Below are 15,255 nucleotides of genomic sequence, written 5' to 3'. Positions count from 1 at the left end.
CCTCAAATGCTGGGAGCACATATTTGGATGGAAAATCATGAAGCAGAGCCCCCTTTTGGGGGAGAGAGCTCCAGATTTCCACTCCCTATTGTGTGAACCAATGCTTTGCATGAAATGGGACCTACAATTGCCGAGTGCTTTTGGCAACCTATGTGCATTGCAACACCCTAAAGGGCCTTCATATAAATAATTTATATCTTCTATTTGTAGCATACAGCATGCCCCTCTCAGCTGCATGACATTGGCACTGCTCTAGGTACTTTCAATAACTCTATCAGGGCCAGCGCAATGTACTACCACTAGGGGATCTAGGGTCATCAGAATCCCAGAAGTCTGACGTGGAAATCTGACAGCCAGCCAGCACGCTTGCTCCTTCCAATGTTGGAAACACCTGGAAAAGAAAGAACTTGCATTTATATTGCAGTTTTCATATCCTCAGGGCATCACGCCAATGAATTGCTCTTTCAATATAGTCACTGATGTTCTGTTATCAAACGTAGCAGATAATTTGCACACTGCAAGATCCCATAAACAGCTAGTTTATAACTAGCTAGTCTGTTTTCGGAGGTGTTGGCTAGGCTATTGGGAGAACTTCTTTGAAATAGTGCCATGGGATCTTTAATATACAGATGGAGACTTAATTATCATCTCATCCAAACAAGACATCACTGCACTGGTGTGTCAGCTTACATTATGGGCTCAAAGCCCATAATGGGGCTTGAACCTACAACCTTCAGGCTCAGAGGCAAAGGTGGTACTAACTGAAACAAGCTGATCCTTTGAGGTTTAAGATGAAAGATGCACCAAGCAGTAAAAGATTCAGGAGCGAGATGGACCAAGCAGTGGAGGATTTAGTAGAGAGGTGGAATGAGGAGTGGAGGATTTAGGTGAGAGATGGACCGAGCAGTGGAGGATTTAGGTGAGAGATGGACCGAGCAGTGAAGGATTTAGGAGAGAGATGGACCGAGCAGTGAAGGATTTAGGTGAGAGATGGACCGAGCAGTGGAGGATTTAGGAGAGAGATGGACCGAGCAGTGGAGGATTTAGGAGAGAGATGGACCGAGCAGTGGAGGATTTAGGAGAGAGATGGACCGAGCAGAGGATGATTTAGGAGAGAGATGGACCGAGCAGTGGAGGATTTAGGAGAGAGATGGACCGAGCAGTGGAGGATTTAGGAGAGAGATGGACCGAGCAGTGGAGGATTTAGGAGAGAGATGGACCGAGCAGTGGAGGATTTAGGAGAGAGATGGACTGAGCAGAGGATGATTTAGGAGAGAGATGGACCGAGCAGTGGAGGATTTAGGTGAGAGATGGACCGAGCAGTGAAGGATTTAGGAGAGAGATGGACCGAACAGTGAAAGATTTAGGAGAGAGATGGACTGAGCAGTGAAGGATTTAGGAGAGAGATGGACTGAGCAGTGAAGGATTTAGGATAGAGATGGACCGAGCAGTGGAGGATTTAGGAGAGAAATGGACCGAACAGTGGAGGATTTAATAGAGAGATGGACCAAGCAGTGGAGGATTTAGGAGAGAGATGGACTGAGCAGTGGAGGATTTAGGAGAGAGATGGACTGAGCAGTGGAGGATTTAGGAGCAAGATGGGTGGAGAGGAGATTTGATAGAGGTGTTCAAAATCATGAAGGGTCTAGACAGAGTAGATAGAGAGAAACTGTATCCATTGGTGAAAGGGTCACGAACTAGAGGACATAGATTTACGGTGATTGGCTAAAGAACCAAAGGTGACATGAGGAAAAATTTCTTTACACAGCGAGTGGTTAGGATCTAGAATGTACTGCCTGAGGGGGTGGTGGAGGCAGATTCAATCATGGCCTTCAAAAGGGAACTGGATAAGTACTTGAAAGGAAAATATTTGCAGGGCTACGGGGATAGGGCAGGGGAATGGGACTAGCACTTGCATAGAGCTGGCACAGATGGGCCAAATGGCCTCTTTCTGTGTGGTAACCTTTCAATGATTCTATGATTCTATGGACCGAGCAGAGGAGGATTTAGAAGAGAGATGGACCGAGCAGTGGATGATTTAGGATAGAGATGGACCGAGCAGAGGATGATTTAGGAGAGAGACGGACTGAGCAGAGGATGATTTAGGAGAGAGATGGACTGAGCAGAGGATGATTTAGGAGAGAGATGGACCAAGCAGTGGATGATTTAGGAGAGAGACGGACTGAGCAGAGGATGATTTAGGAGAGAGATGGACCGAGCAGTGGATGATTTAGGAGAGAGACGGACTGAGCAGAGGATGATTTAGGATAGAGATGGACCGAGCAGAGGATGATTTAGGAGAGAGACGGACTGAGCAGAGGATGATTTAGGATAGAGATGGACCGAGCAGAGGATGATTTAGGAGAGAGACGGACTGAGCAGAGGATGATTTAGGAGAGAGATGGACTGAGCAGAGGATGATTTAGGAGAGAGATGGACCGAGCAGTGGATGATTTAGGAGAGAGACGGACTGAGCAGAGGATAATTTAGGAGAGAGATGGACCGAGCAGTGGATGATTTAGGAGAGAGACGGACTGAGCAGAGGATGATTTAGGAGAGAGATGGACTGAGCAGAGGATGATTTAGGAGAGAGATGGACTGAGCAGAGGATGATTTAGGAGAGAGATGGACCGAGCAGTGGAGGATTTAGGAGAGAGATGGACCGAGTAGAGGATGATTTAGGAGAGAGATGGACCGAGCAGTGGAGGATTTAGGAGAGAGATGGACCGAGCAGCGGAGGATTTAGGAGAGAGATGGACCGAGCAGCGGAGGATTTAGGAGAGAGATGGACCGAGTAGAGGATGATTTAGGAGAGAGATGGACCGAGCAGTGGAGGATTTAGGAGAGAGATGGACCGAGCAGCGGAGGATTTAGGAGAGAGATGGACCGAGCAGCGGAGGATTTAGGAGAGAGATGGACCGAGCAGAGGATGATTTAGGAGAGAGATGGACCGAGCAGAGGATGATTTAGGAGAGTGATGGACCGAGCAGCGGAGGATTTAGGAGAGAGATGGACCGAGTAGAGGATGATTTAGGAGAGAGATGGACCGAGCAGAGGATGATTTAGGAGAGAGATGGACCGAGCAGTGGAGGATTTAGGAGAGAGATGGACCGAGCAGCGGAGGATTTAGGAGAGAGATGGACCGAGTAGAGGATGATTTAGGAGAGAGATGGACCGAGCAGTGGAGGATTTAGGAGAGAGATGGACCGAGCAGCGGAGGATTTAGGAGAGAGATGGACCGAGCAGCGGAGGATTTAGGAGAGAGATGGACCGAGTAGAGGATGATTTAGGAGAGAGATGGACCGAGCAGTGGAGGATTTAGGAGAGAGATGGACCGAGCAGCGGAGGATTTAGGAGAGAGATGGACCGAGCAGCGGAGGATTTAGGAGAGTGATGGACCGAGCAGTGGATGATTTAGGAGAGAGATGGACCGAGCAGAGGATGATTTAGGAGAGTGATGGACCGAGCAGCGGAGGATTTAGGAGAGAGATGGACCGAGTAGAGGATGATTTAGGAGAGAGATGGACCGAGCAGCGGAGGATTTAGGAGAGAGATGGACCGAGCAGTGGATGATTTAGGAGAGAGATGGACCGAGCAGCGGAGGATTTAGGAGAGAGATGGACCGAGCAGCGGAGGATTTAGGAGAGAGATGGACCGAGCAGCGGAGGATTTAGGAGAGTGATGGACCGAGCAGTGGATGATTTAGGAGAGAGATGGACCGAGCAGTGGATGATTTAGGAGAGAGATGGACCGAGCAGTGGATGATTTAGGAGAGAGATGGACCGAGCAGCGGAGGATTTAGGAGAGTGATGGACCGAGCAGTGGATGATTTAGGAGAGAGATGGACCGAGCAGAGGATGATTTAGGAGAGTGATGGACCGAGCAGCGGACGATTTAGGAGAGAGATGGACCGAGTAGAGGATGATTTAGGAGAGAGATGGACCGAGCAGTGGATGATTTAGGAGAGTGATGGACCGAGCAGTGGATGATTTAGGGGAGAGATGGACCGAGTAGAGGATGATTTAGGAGAGAGATGGACCGAGCAGTGGATGATTTAGGGGAGAGATGGACCGAGCAGTGGAGGATTTAGGGGAGAGATGGACCGAGCAGTGGATGATTTAGGGGAGAGATGGACCGAGCAGTGGAGGATTTAGGGGAGAGATGGACCGAGCAGTGGATGATTTAGGGGAGAGATGGACCGAGCAGTGGATGATTTAGGAGAGAGATGGACCGAGCAGTGGATGATTTAGGAGAGAGATGGACCGAGCAGTGGAGGATTTAGGAGAAAGATGGACCGAGCAGAGGATGATTTAGGGGAGAGATGGACCGAGCAGTGGATGATTTAGGAGAGAGATGGACCGAGCAGTGGATGATTTAGGAGAGAGATGGACCGAGCAGTGGATGATTTAGGAGAGAGACGGACCGAGCAGAGGATGATTTAGGAGAGAGATGGACCGAGCAGTGGATGATTTAGGGGAGAGATGGACCGAGCAGAGGATGATTTAGGAGAGAGATGGACTGAGCAGAGGATCATTTAGGAGAGAGATGGACCGAGCAGTGGATGATTTAGGAGAGAGATGGACCGAGCAGTGGATGATTTAGGGGAGAGATGGACCGAGCAGTGGATGATTTAGGAGAGAGATGGACCGAGCAGTGGAGGATTTAGGAGAGAGATGGACCGAGCAGAGGATGATTTAGGAGAGTGATGGACCGAGCAGTGGATGATTTAGGAGAGAGATGGACCGAGCAGTGGATGATTTAGGAGAGAGATGGACCGAGCAGTGGATGATTTAGGAGAGAGATGGACCGAGCAGTGGATGATTTAGGAGAGAGATGGACCGAGCAGTGGAGGATTTAGGGGAGAGATGGACCGAGCAGTGGATGATTTAGGAGAGAGATGGACCGAGCAGTGGAGGATTTAGGGGAGAGATGGACCGAGCAGAGGATGATTTAGGGGAGAGATGGACCGAGCAGTGGATGATTTACGGGAGAGATGGACCGAGCAGAGGATGATTTAGGAGAGAGACGGACTGAGCAGAGGATGATTTAGGAGAGAGATGGACTGAGCAGTGGATGATTTAGGGGAGAGACGGACTGAGCAGTGGATGATTTAGGAGAGTGATGGACCGAGCAGAGGATGATTTAGGAGAGTGATGGACCGAGCAGTGGATGATTTAGGAGAGAGATGGACCGAGCAGTGGATGATTTAGGAGAGAGATGGACCGAGCAGTGGATGATTTAGGAGAGAGATGGACCGAGCAGTGGATGATTTAGGAGAGAGATGGACCGAGCAGTGGATGATTTAGGAGAGAGATGGACCGAGCAGTGGAGGATTTAGGGGAGAGATGGACCGAGCAGTGGATGATTTAGGGGAGAGATGGACCGAGCAGAGGATGATTTAGGAGAGAGACGGACTGAGCAGAGGATGATTTAGGAGAGAGATGGACTGAGCAGTGGATGATTTAGGGGAGAGACGGACTGAGCAGTGGATGATTTAGGAGAGTGATGGACCGAGCAGAGGTTGATTTAGGAGAGAGATGGACCGAGCAGTGGATGATTTAGGAGAGAGATGGACCGAGCAGTGGATGATTTAGGAGAGAGATGGACCGAGCAGTGGATGATTTAGGAGAGAGATGGACCGAGCAGTGGATGATTTAGGAGAGAGATGGACCGAGCAGTGGATGATTTAGGAGAGAGATGGACCGAGCAGTGGAGGATTTAGGGGAGAGATGGACCGAGCAGTGGATGATTTAGGAGAGAGATGGACCGAGCAGAGGATGATTTAGGGGAGAGATGGACCGAGCAGTGGATGATTTAGGATAGAGATGGACCGAGCAGTGGATGATTTAGGGGAGAGATGGACCGAGCAGTGGAGGATTTAGGGGAGAGATGGACCGAGCAGTGGATGATTTAGGAGAGAGATGGACCGAGCAGTGGAGGATTTAGGGGAGAGATGGACCGAGCAGAGGATGATTTAGGAGAGAGACGGACTGAGCAGTGGATGATTTAGGAGAGAGATGGACCGAGCAGTGGATGATTTAGGAGAGAGATGGACCGAGCAGTGGATGATTTAGGAGAGAGATGGACTTAGCAGAGGATGATTTAGGAGAGAGATGGACCGAGCAGTGTAGGATTTAGGAGAGAGATGGACCGAGCAGTGGAGGATTTTGGGGAGAGATGGACCGAGCAGAGGATGATTTAGGAGAGAGATGGACCGAGCAGTGTAGGATTTAGGAGAGAGATGGACCGAGCAGTGGAGGATTTTGGGGAGAGATGGACCGAGCAGAGGATGATTTAGGAGTGAGATGGACCGAGCAGTGGATGATTTAGGGGAGAGATGGACCGAGCAGAGGATGATTTAGGAGAGAGACGGACTGAGCAGAGGATGATTTAGGAGAGAGATGGACCGAGCAGTGGATGATTTAGGAGAGAGATGGACCGAGCAGTGGATGATTTAGGATAGAGATGGACCGAGCAGAGGATGATTTAGGAGAGAGATGGACCGAGCAGCGGAGGATTTAGGAGAGAGATGGACCGAGCAGTGGATGATTTAGGAGAGAGATGGACTGAGCAGTGGATGATTTAGGAGAGAGATGGACCGAGCAGTGGATGATTTAGGAGAGAGACGGACTGAGCAGAGGATGATTTAGGAGAGAGATGGACCGAGCAGCGGAGGATTTAGGAGAGAGATGGACCGAGCAGTGGATGATTTAGGAGAGTGATGGACCGAGCAGTGGATGATTTAGGGGAGAGATGGACCGAGCAGTGGAGGATTTAGGAGAGAGACGGACTGAGCAGAGGATGATTTAGGAGTGAGATGGACCGAGCAGTGGATGATTTAGGGGAGAGATGGACTGAGCAGAGGATGATTTAGGAGAGAGATGGACCGAGCAGTGGATGATTTAGGAGAGAGATGGACCGAGCAGTGGATGATTTAGGAGAGAGATGGACCGAGCAGCGGAGGATTTAGGAGAGAGATGGACTGAGCAGTGGATGATTTAGGGGAGAGATGGACCGAGCAGAGGATGATTTAGGAGAGAGATGGACCGAGCAGTGGATGATTTAGGAACATAGGAACATAGGAACAGAAGTCGGCCATTTAGCCCCTCGTGCCTGCTCCGCCATTTGATAAGATCATGGCTGATCTGTGATCGAACTCCATATACCTGCCTTTGGCCCATATCCCTTAATACCTTTGGTTGCCAAAAAGCTATCTATCTTAGATTTAAATTTAGCAATTGAGCTAGTATCAATTGCTGTTTGCGGAAGAGAGTTCCAAACTTCTACCACCCTTTGTGTGTTGAGAGAGATGGACCGAACAGAGGATGATTTCGGAGAGAGATGAACCGAGCAGTGGAGGATTTAGGAGAGGGATGAACCGAGCAGTGAATGATTTAGGAGAGAGATGGACCGAGCAGTGAAGGATTTAGGAGAGAGATGGACCGAGCAGTGAAGGATTTAGGAGAGGGATGAACCGAGCAGTGGAGGATTTAGGAGAGAGATGGACCGAGCAGTGGAGGATTTAGGAGAGGGATGGACCGAGCAGTGGAGGATTTAGGAGAGGGATGAACCGAGCAGTGGATGATTTAGGAGAGGGATGAACCGAGCAGTGAAGGATTTAGGAGAGGGATGAACCGAGCAGTGAAGGATTTAGGAGAGAGATGGACCGAGCAGTGGAGGATTTAGGAGAGAGATGGACCGAGCAGTGGAGGATTTAGGAGAGGGATGAACCGAGCAGTGGATGATTTAGGAGAGGGATGAACCGAGCAGTGAAGGATTTAGGAGAGGGATGAACCGAGCAGAGGAGGATTTAGGAGAGAGATGGACCGAGCAGTGGAGGATTTAGGAGAGAGATGGACCGAGCAGTGGAGGATTTAGGAGAGGGATGAACCGAGCAGTGGATGATTTAGGAGAGGGATGAACCGAGCAGTGGAGGATTTAGGAGAGAGATGGACCGAGCAGTGGAGGATTTAGGAGAGGGATGAACCGAGCAGTGGAGGATTTAGGAGAGGGATGAACCGAGCAGTGGAGGATTTAGGAGAGGGATGAACCGAGCAGTGAAGGATTTAGGAGAGGGATGAACCGAGCAGTGAAGGATTTAGGAGAGGGATGAACCGAGCAGTGGAGGATTTAGGAGAGAGATGAACCGAGCAGTGGAGGATTTAGGAGAGGGATGGAAAATTTCCGCTCATAAGTTGTTTATTCGTGTCTGCCGATATGTACTCCACGTGGGCAAAGCTGCAAACTGGGAGCATTCAAGAATTCAAGCGGAAAATTTATACCTTTATCCAACAGTGATCTTGTATGAATTATTTGAAATTTATATTAGGATGCCTACTTCAGATCATTTGAAAAAATACTGGCAATTTATCTTGAATGGAGTAAGTCTTGCATATAATAAGCTTTGTAAAACTCTAGAACTTATTTTTTGAATGTGCACATTTGTGCTCCCAGCTGGCAAGGCAATCATATTAATATCAAAGTAGATGAGCTTTAAAAATCAGAATTTTTTTTTATTCGTTCATGGGATGTGGGCGTCGCTGGCAAGGCCAGCATTTATTGCCCATCCCTAATTGCCCTTGAGAAGGTGGTGGTGAGCCGCCTTCTTGAACCGCTGCAGTCCGTGTGGTGAAAGTTCTCCCGCAGTGCTGTTAGGAAGGGAGTTCCAGGATTTTGACCCAGCGACGATATATTTCCAAGTCAGGATGGTGTGTGACTTGGAGGGGAACGTGCAGGTGGTGTTGTTCCCATTTGCCTGCTGCCCTTGTCCTACTAGGTGGTAGAGGTCATGGGTTTGGGAGGTGCTGTCGAAGAAGCCTTGGCGAGTTGCTGCAGTGCATCCTGTAGATGGTACGCACTGCAGCCACAGTGCGCCGGTGGTGAAGTGAGTGAGTGTTTAAGGTGGTGGATGGGGTGCCAATCAACCGGGCTGCTTTGTCCTGGATGGTGTCGAGCCTCTTGAGTGTTGTTGGAGCTGCACTCATCCAGGCAAATGGAGACTATTCCATCACACTCCTGACTTGTGCCTTGTAGATGGTGGAAAGTCTTTGGGGAGTCAGGAGGTGAGTCACTCACCACAGAATACCCAGCCTCTGACCTGCTCTTGTAGCCACAGTATTTATATGGCTGGTCCAGTTAAGTTTCTGGTCAATGGTGACCCCCAGGATGTTGATGGCAGGGTATTCGGTGATGGTAATGCTGTTGAATGTCAAGGGGAGGTGGTTAGACTCTCTCTTGTTGAAAATGGTCATTGCCTGGCATTTGTCTGGCACAAATGTTACTTGCCACTTATCAGCTCAAACCTTCATTATCTGAGGGGTTGCGAATGGAACTGAACACTGTGCAATCATCAGCGAACATCCCCATTTCTGACCTTATGATGGAGGGAAGGTCATTGATGAAGCAGCTGAAGATGGTTGGGCCTAGGACACTGCCCTGAGGAACTCCTGCAGCAATGTCCTGGGGCTGAGATGATTGGCCTCCAACAACCACTACCATTTTCCTTTGTATTAGGTATGACTCCAGCCAATGGAGAATTTTCCCCCTGATTCCCATTGACTTCAATTTTACTAGGGCTCCTTGGTGCCACACTTGGTCAAATGCTGCCTTGATGTCAAGGGCAGTCACTCTCACCTCACCTCACCATGTTTGGACCAAGGCTGTAATGAGGTCTGGAGCCGAGTGGTCCTGGCAGAACCCAAACTGAGCATCAGTGAGCAGGTTATTGGTGAGTAAACGCCAGTTGATAGCGCTGTCGACGACACCTTCCATCACTTTGCTGATGATTGAGAGTAGACTGATGGGGCGATAATTGGCCGGATTGGATTTGTCCTGCTTTTTGTGGACAGGACATACCTGGGCAATTTTCCACATTGTTGGGTAGATGCCAATGTTGTAGCTGTACTGGAACAGCTTGGCTAGAGGCGCGGCTTGTCCTGGAGCACAAGGCTTCAGCACTACAGCCCGGATGTTGTCGGGGCCCATAGCCTTTGCTGTATCTCGTGCACTCAGCTCTTTCTTGATATCACGTGAAGTGAATCGAATTGGCTGAAGACTGACTTCTGTGATGGTGGTGATATCGGGAGGAGGCCGAGACGGATCATCCACTCGGCACTTCTGTCTGATGATGGTTGTAAACGCTTCAGCCTTGTCTTTTGCACTCACGTGCTGGATTCTGCCATCATTGACGATGGGGATGTTCACGGAGCCTCCTCCTAATTGTCCACCACCTTTCACGACTGGATGTGGCAGGACTTCAGAGCTTTGATCTGCATCTGCACTTATCAGGTTGTGGAATTGCTTAGCTCTGTCTATAGCATGTTGCTTCCGCTGTTTAGCATGCATGTAGTCCTGAGTTGTAGCTTCACCAGGTTGGCACCTCATTTTTAGGTATGCCTGGTGCTGCTCCTGGCATGCTCTTCTACACTCCTCATTGAACCAGGGTTGATCCCCTGGCTTGTTGGTAATGGTAGAGTGAGGAATATGCCGGGCCATGAGGTTACAGATTGTGCTGGAATACAATTCTGCTGCTGCTGATGGCCCACAGCACCTCATGTATGCCCAGTTTTGAGCTGCTAGATCTGTTCTGAATCTATCCCATTTAGCACGGTGGTAGTGCCACACAACACATTGGATGGTGTCCTCAGTGTGAAGACAGGACTTTGTCTCCACTAGGACTGTGCGGTGGTCACTCCTACCAATACTGTCATGGACAGATGCATTTGCGACAGATAGATTGGTGAGGACGAGGTCAAGTAGGTTTTTCCCTCGTGTTGGTTTGCTCACCACCTGCTGCAGGCCCAGTCTGGCAGCTATGTCCTTCAGGACTCGGCCAGCTCGGTCAGTAGTGGTGCTACGGAGCCACTGTTGGTGTTGGAGATTGAAGTCCCCCACCCAGAGTACATTCTGTGCCCTTGCTACCCTCAGTGCTTCCTCCAAGTGGTGCTCAACATGGAGGAGGACTGATTCATCAGCTGAGGGAGGGTGGTAGGTGGTAATCAGCAGGAGATTTCCCTGCCCATGTTTGACCTGATGCCATGAGATTTCATGGGGTCCAGAGTCAATGTTGAGGACTCCCAGGGCCACTCCCTCCTGACTGTATATCACTGTACCGCCACCTCTGGTGGGTCTGTCCTGCCGGGACAATCAGAAATGCACACATTGTTTTCTAGCAGTTACTTTAGACAAATTAGTATTACCTGCAAATTGCACAGCAAATGACTTTCCATTCTGCCAGCCATGGTTTGAGTTGCCCTGAATTACTAATACTTATGATTATGAGTGTTTCAAATTGTGTTTCATTAGTTGGGTGAAATATTAGGAGAGCACTGCTTGCCCCTCACCAACCACTCGCCCACCCACCCTATTCCCGATGCTCTGATTGCTTTCTTCCTCCCATTTCCCAAAGTTCTGCCAGCTTCTCCCCAGCTACCTGATGGTCAGACATATGACAGCTGCAATGACTCCACCCCGATTTCCTCTGCCTCATTTAGGACAGACCTGTCGCAGAAATTGCTGCCCATCTGCTAGTTAAATTTGCCAATTTTGTTCCCTCGCGCTCTACTCTGGTGATTGATGGGGCAGCATGGGCAACTTGAATCAGTTGATTTAACTGTCACATGAGCAATCATTTCAGACTTGGGTCCAGACCAGGGGTGGTTGAGGCTAGTGGGGGCTTTTGGGACTTGGGCTGAGGATGATGCTGAGAGTGCAGAGTCACCTGTATCTGGTCTCAGTGAAGTGAAGTGAAGTGAAGGGCAGGTCCATCTTTACTCCTGATAAGTGCAGATGTGTGGACACATTTATGGTCTTATAAAGCAATAAAGTATTTCACTGTTACAGGCACATTATTATTATTATGTTAGCTGTGAGAAGAAAGTTTCATTGTGTATTTAATTGACTCCATTCTGAAGAAGTCAACAAAAGCAATGAACTTAGAGTCTACCCCTCAACAAGTTATGAATAGTTTTCTTCTCCAACTATGTTATTCACTATATTATTGGAATGTTTCAAACTCTTCTGCCTTAACACACACGTTAACTTAATCCCTTCACAAGCTAAATTATTTATATGAAAGTTAACAGTTTAACATTCAGCTCTGGCTCTATGTCAAACTGTATTGAAATTAGAAATTCTGTTCATTATATTGTTAAAAATAACATTGTAAGTTGTGCACTTCCTGTTCACAAACCTTACATCCTTTTGTTACAAGTTCTGCTCATGCTTTTACGTCCACATTTATTATTGTAAATTGCTATGTCCGCATTTCTCATTCTATTTTACTATGTCAACTGTCACAATGTAGTTGTGGGCTCTGGCCGCTAATTGGCATTGTGGAATGAGTTTCTGGAGTCTCTCCCTCCCATCTCTAACCCTAACCCACCTTGTATATTGAAATAATATTCATTAACTGACCTTGGGTATCACTACAGACAATTAATTCATCTTTATTAAATTGCATCATATTATTCTACATGATGGCAAGAAGTTTATCATTGACAAATGGGAAAGGACAGCAAGGCAAAGTGCATGGGCAGGCTGAACCAATGGTAGGAAAATTGTACACAGCCTCGCCTGAGTTTACAATATGTGCTACTGGCAGCTGAGGCTCCCCACTGACGATATGAGGCTAGAAAGTTACTCTGTTGAGCTCTCATTCACTAATATTGGTAGCAGTCGTTTCAAGACTTTGAAACAACAGCTTCAGTTGCTGTATAAAGCAGCTTGGAACAACAACTTACACCTTTATGATACCTTTTAATGTAGCTTTCTAAAAATCAAACAAGACTATTAAAGACTATAGGGGCAATCCCTCAATCCAGATCTCCCAGTGGGGAGTGGCCCTCACATCTTGGGAAATCACGGGCGTGCAGACTGCAATTTGCGGAGATGTGCTCCCTATGTGTTTCATTCCGTGGTGGGAGTGCTGGATCGTAGAATCCTCCTGACGATCAATTGTGTTTTTTTTTAATGTGTTGGTATCATTAGCAGTTGCGTCTTCCACTGCTGACCTTTATGAAGATGGATGTTAAAAGGGCTAGTAAATGTCAGTCTGGTATCAGTGTCAAAGGTACAGTATTAAGATAGCATCAGTGCTATCAAAGGAGGGAGATCTAAATTATAGTGTAAAATAACATCCACCTCCTCTACCCCCGGCGCACTGCAGCTACAGTATGTACTAGCTCCAGGATGCATTGCAGCCAATCTTACTTTGACAGCATTTCCCAGCCCTGCCACCTCTACCTCTGAGAATGACAAGAGCAGCAATATGCTGGGAACCTTAAGATACCCCTCCAACTCACACTCCATCCTGACTTAAAAGTATATCACCATTCCTTTAATGTCGCTAGGTCAAAATCCCGGAATTCCCAACTTAAAACCCATCCTGGAAGCACTATCACCATTTGGATTGTAGCATTTGAAGGAGAAGGCTTATCACTTTCTCAGGGCAATGAGGGATGGGCAGGAAACCTGGACTCATCAGCATTGCCCACAACCCGAGAGCAAATAAATAAATAAAATAGAATGTTTGGGTCTTCTCATGAACCCCCGAACCTTGTCCAATTTATATCTTTTCAGTATTGGGGTAGTGTGTCCTTTAATAAATGTGGTTTGCATAGGAAAAGCACAAATTACCCCTCTGTGAGGACTACCACTTTATATATCTTGATGTGTTTCCATCTTCATAACAGTAAGTGCTAAGTGAATGAAAGCTAATTGCATCTGGGATCTTATTTCAGTTCCTAGTCAAAGCGAGTCTGCAGCACAGAACTGCCCATGATCCAAAACTGCCGAACACTAAAGAGATCATTTTGCGAATTTGCATACCAGCTACAGTGCCTCACCCACTGAGTGTGTATATCAGGGGTAATTCCTGATATCAAGGGATAGCAAGTTGGAGATAAGGTCCCGCTGCGAGCGTGTAATGGTGAAATTACCCCCGTCGGGAATCCAGGTGCACTCCCCACGTTTCCCTGTCTCAACGGGTGGTAAAACATGGGACATGTTTAACTGCATTCCCAGTAAGCAATCCCAGTGGGTGAAGCTCTGTGCATGGAGTGCAAATTCATCAAATTAACCACTTAATGGTTAATCTGACTAAGAAAGCGTGGCTGGTGTGGGAAATGAGAGCAAATATTTCTGATAATCGGAAACAAATACACAACTTAGAACAGGAGTTTCAACAAATGTTTCTGAAACTGTTTCACTATGAGCAATCTGTTTTGTGGTAATATTATACTGTTAACTGTAAAAAGTATTAGTCAACACACATTACACAGGCCAGTCATATATCAGCAGATCTATGCAGTTCATAGTCTGAATAAACCAAGTGCTGAATTTTATTTTTAATGTAAGTGTCGGCACAGAGTGGGCGTTGACAGGCTGTGCTTCAGGGAATAAGTATCCCTGAGATCAAATATCATGATACTTCTAGAGAGGTTTGGGTAGAAAATGGCTTTGCTGAGCACAGTGCAAACCCAGAGGCTATCTTCCTACCTACGGTAAAAAGAATAGGCATGAAAAAAGTGATAAAAAATTGGATACTGATTTATTATTCACTGCTACATGAAGGAATGTTTGTCTCATGGGATGGATGTGCAGGGTCTTAGTGGGTAGATTTCCTTATCATGCCCATGGTACAACAGTGAGATGTTGAACAGAGTTCAGGTGCCCATGGCATTGATAGGGGTCTGGCACCATGTTGACCACTTGCCCAGTTCTGACAGAAGGTGTCCACCCATAGCTTTAGCCCATCGTTCCTCTTTACAGATGTTGACCGACCTGTTCTGTAGCATCAGCATTTTATGCTTTAATTTCAGTTTTCCAACATTGCAGTTTTTTAAAATTCCTACTGGTTATGGAGGGTGCAAGATCCAACAATAGGGAAAGAAACTTTCCCAAAGATGTGCGGTCAAAATTTTCTGCAGCAGTGGGTCGTGTACAGTACAGTGATTATTGCAGTTCTGCCGTCCTAAATCCTGTACAGTCGGGTTCGTGAGGCATCTGATTTTGTTTGGAATTTTGCTGAATACCGCAACAGTTCAGCAACGCAGCCATGATTTGCACAATCTAATTCAATTCACGCTGCCAACTAAATATTACACTTCATTTTCCAAAACAACTGGAATAGCATTATTATATAGCAGACTTGAGCATAAAATCTAGGCTGAAGCTCCAGTGCAGTACTGAAGGAGTGCTGCTCTGTTGGAGATACCTCCTTTCTGGATGAGACGTTAAACCGAGGCCCCATCTGCG

General features: G+C 47.5%; 1 protein-coding gene across 1 annotated transcript in view; it reads left to right on the top strand.

Moving 5' to 3' along the window:
* Positions 1-15,255, top strand: part of LOC137333323 (androgen-dependent TFPI-regulating protein-like) — a 97,607-nt gene that overhangs the window by 63,213 nt on the left and 19,139 nt on the right. The gene's annotated exons all lie outside the window — the stretch shown is intronic.

The sequence above is a fragment of the Heptranchias perlo genome, chromosome 2 (genome assembly GCF_035084215.1).
Source record: "Heptranchias perlo isolate sHepPer1 chromosome 2, sHepPer1.hap1, whole genome shotgun sequence".
NCBI classification, from domain to species: domain Eukaryota; kingdom Metazoa; phylum Chordata; class Chondrichthyes; order Hexanchiformes; family Hexanchidae; genus Heptranchias; species Heptranchias perlo.
This window is presented reverse-complemented; position numbering and strand designations above follow the sequence as displayed.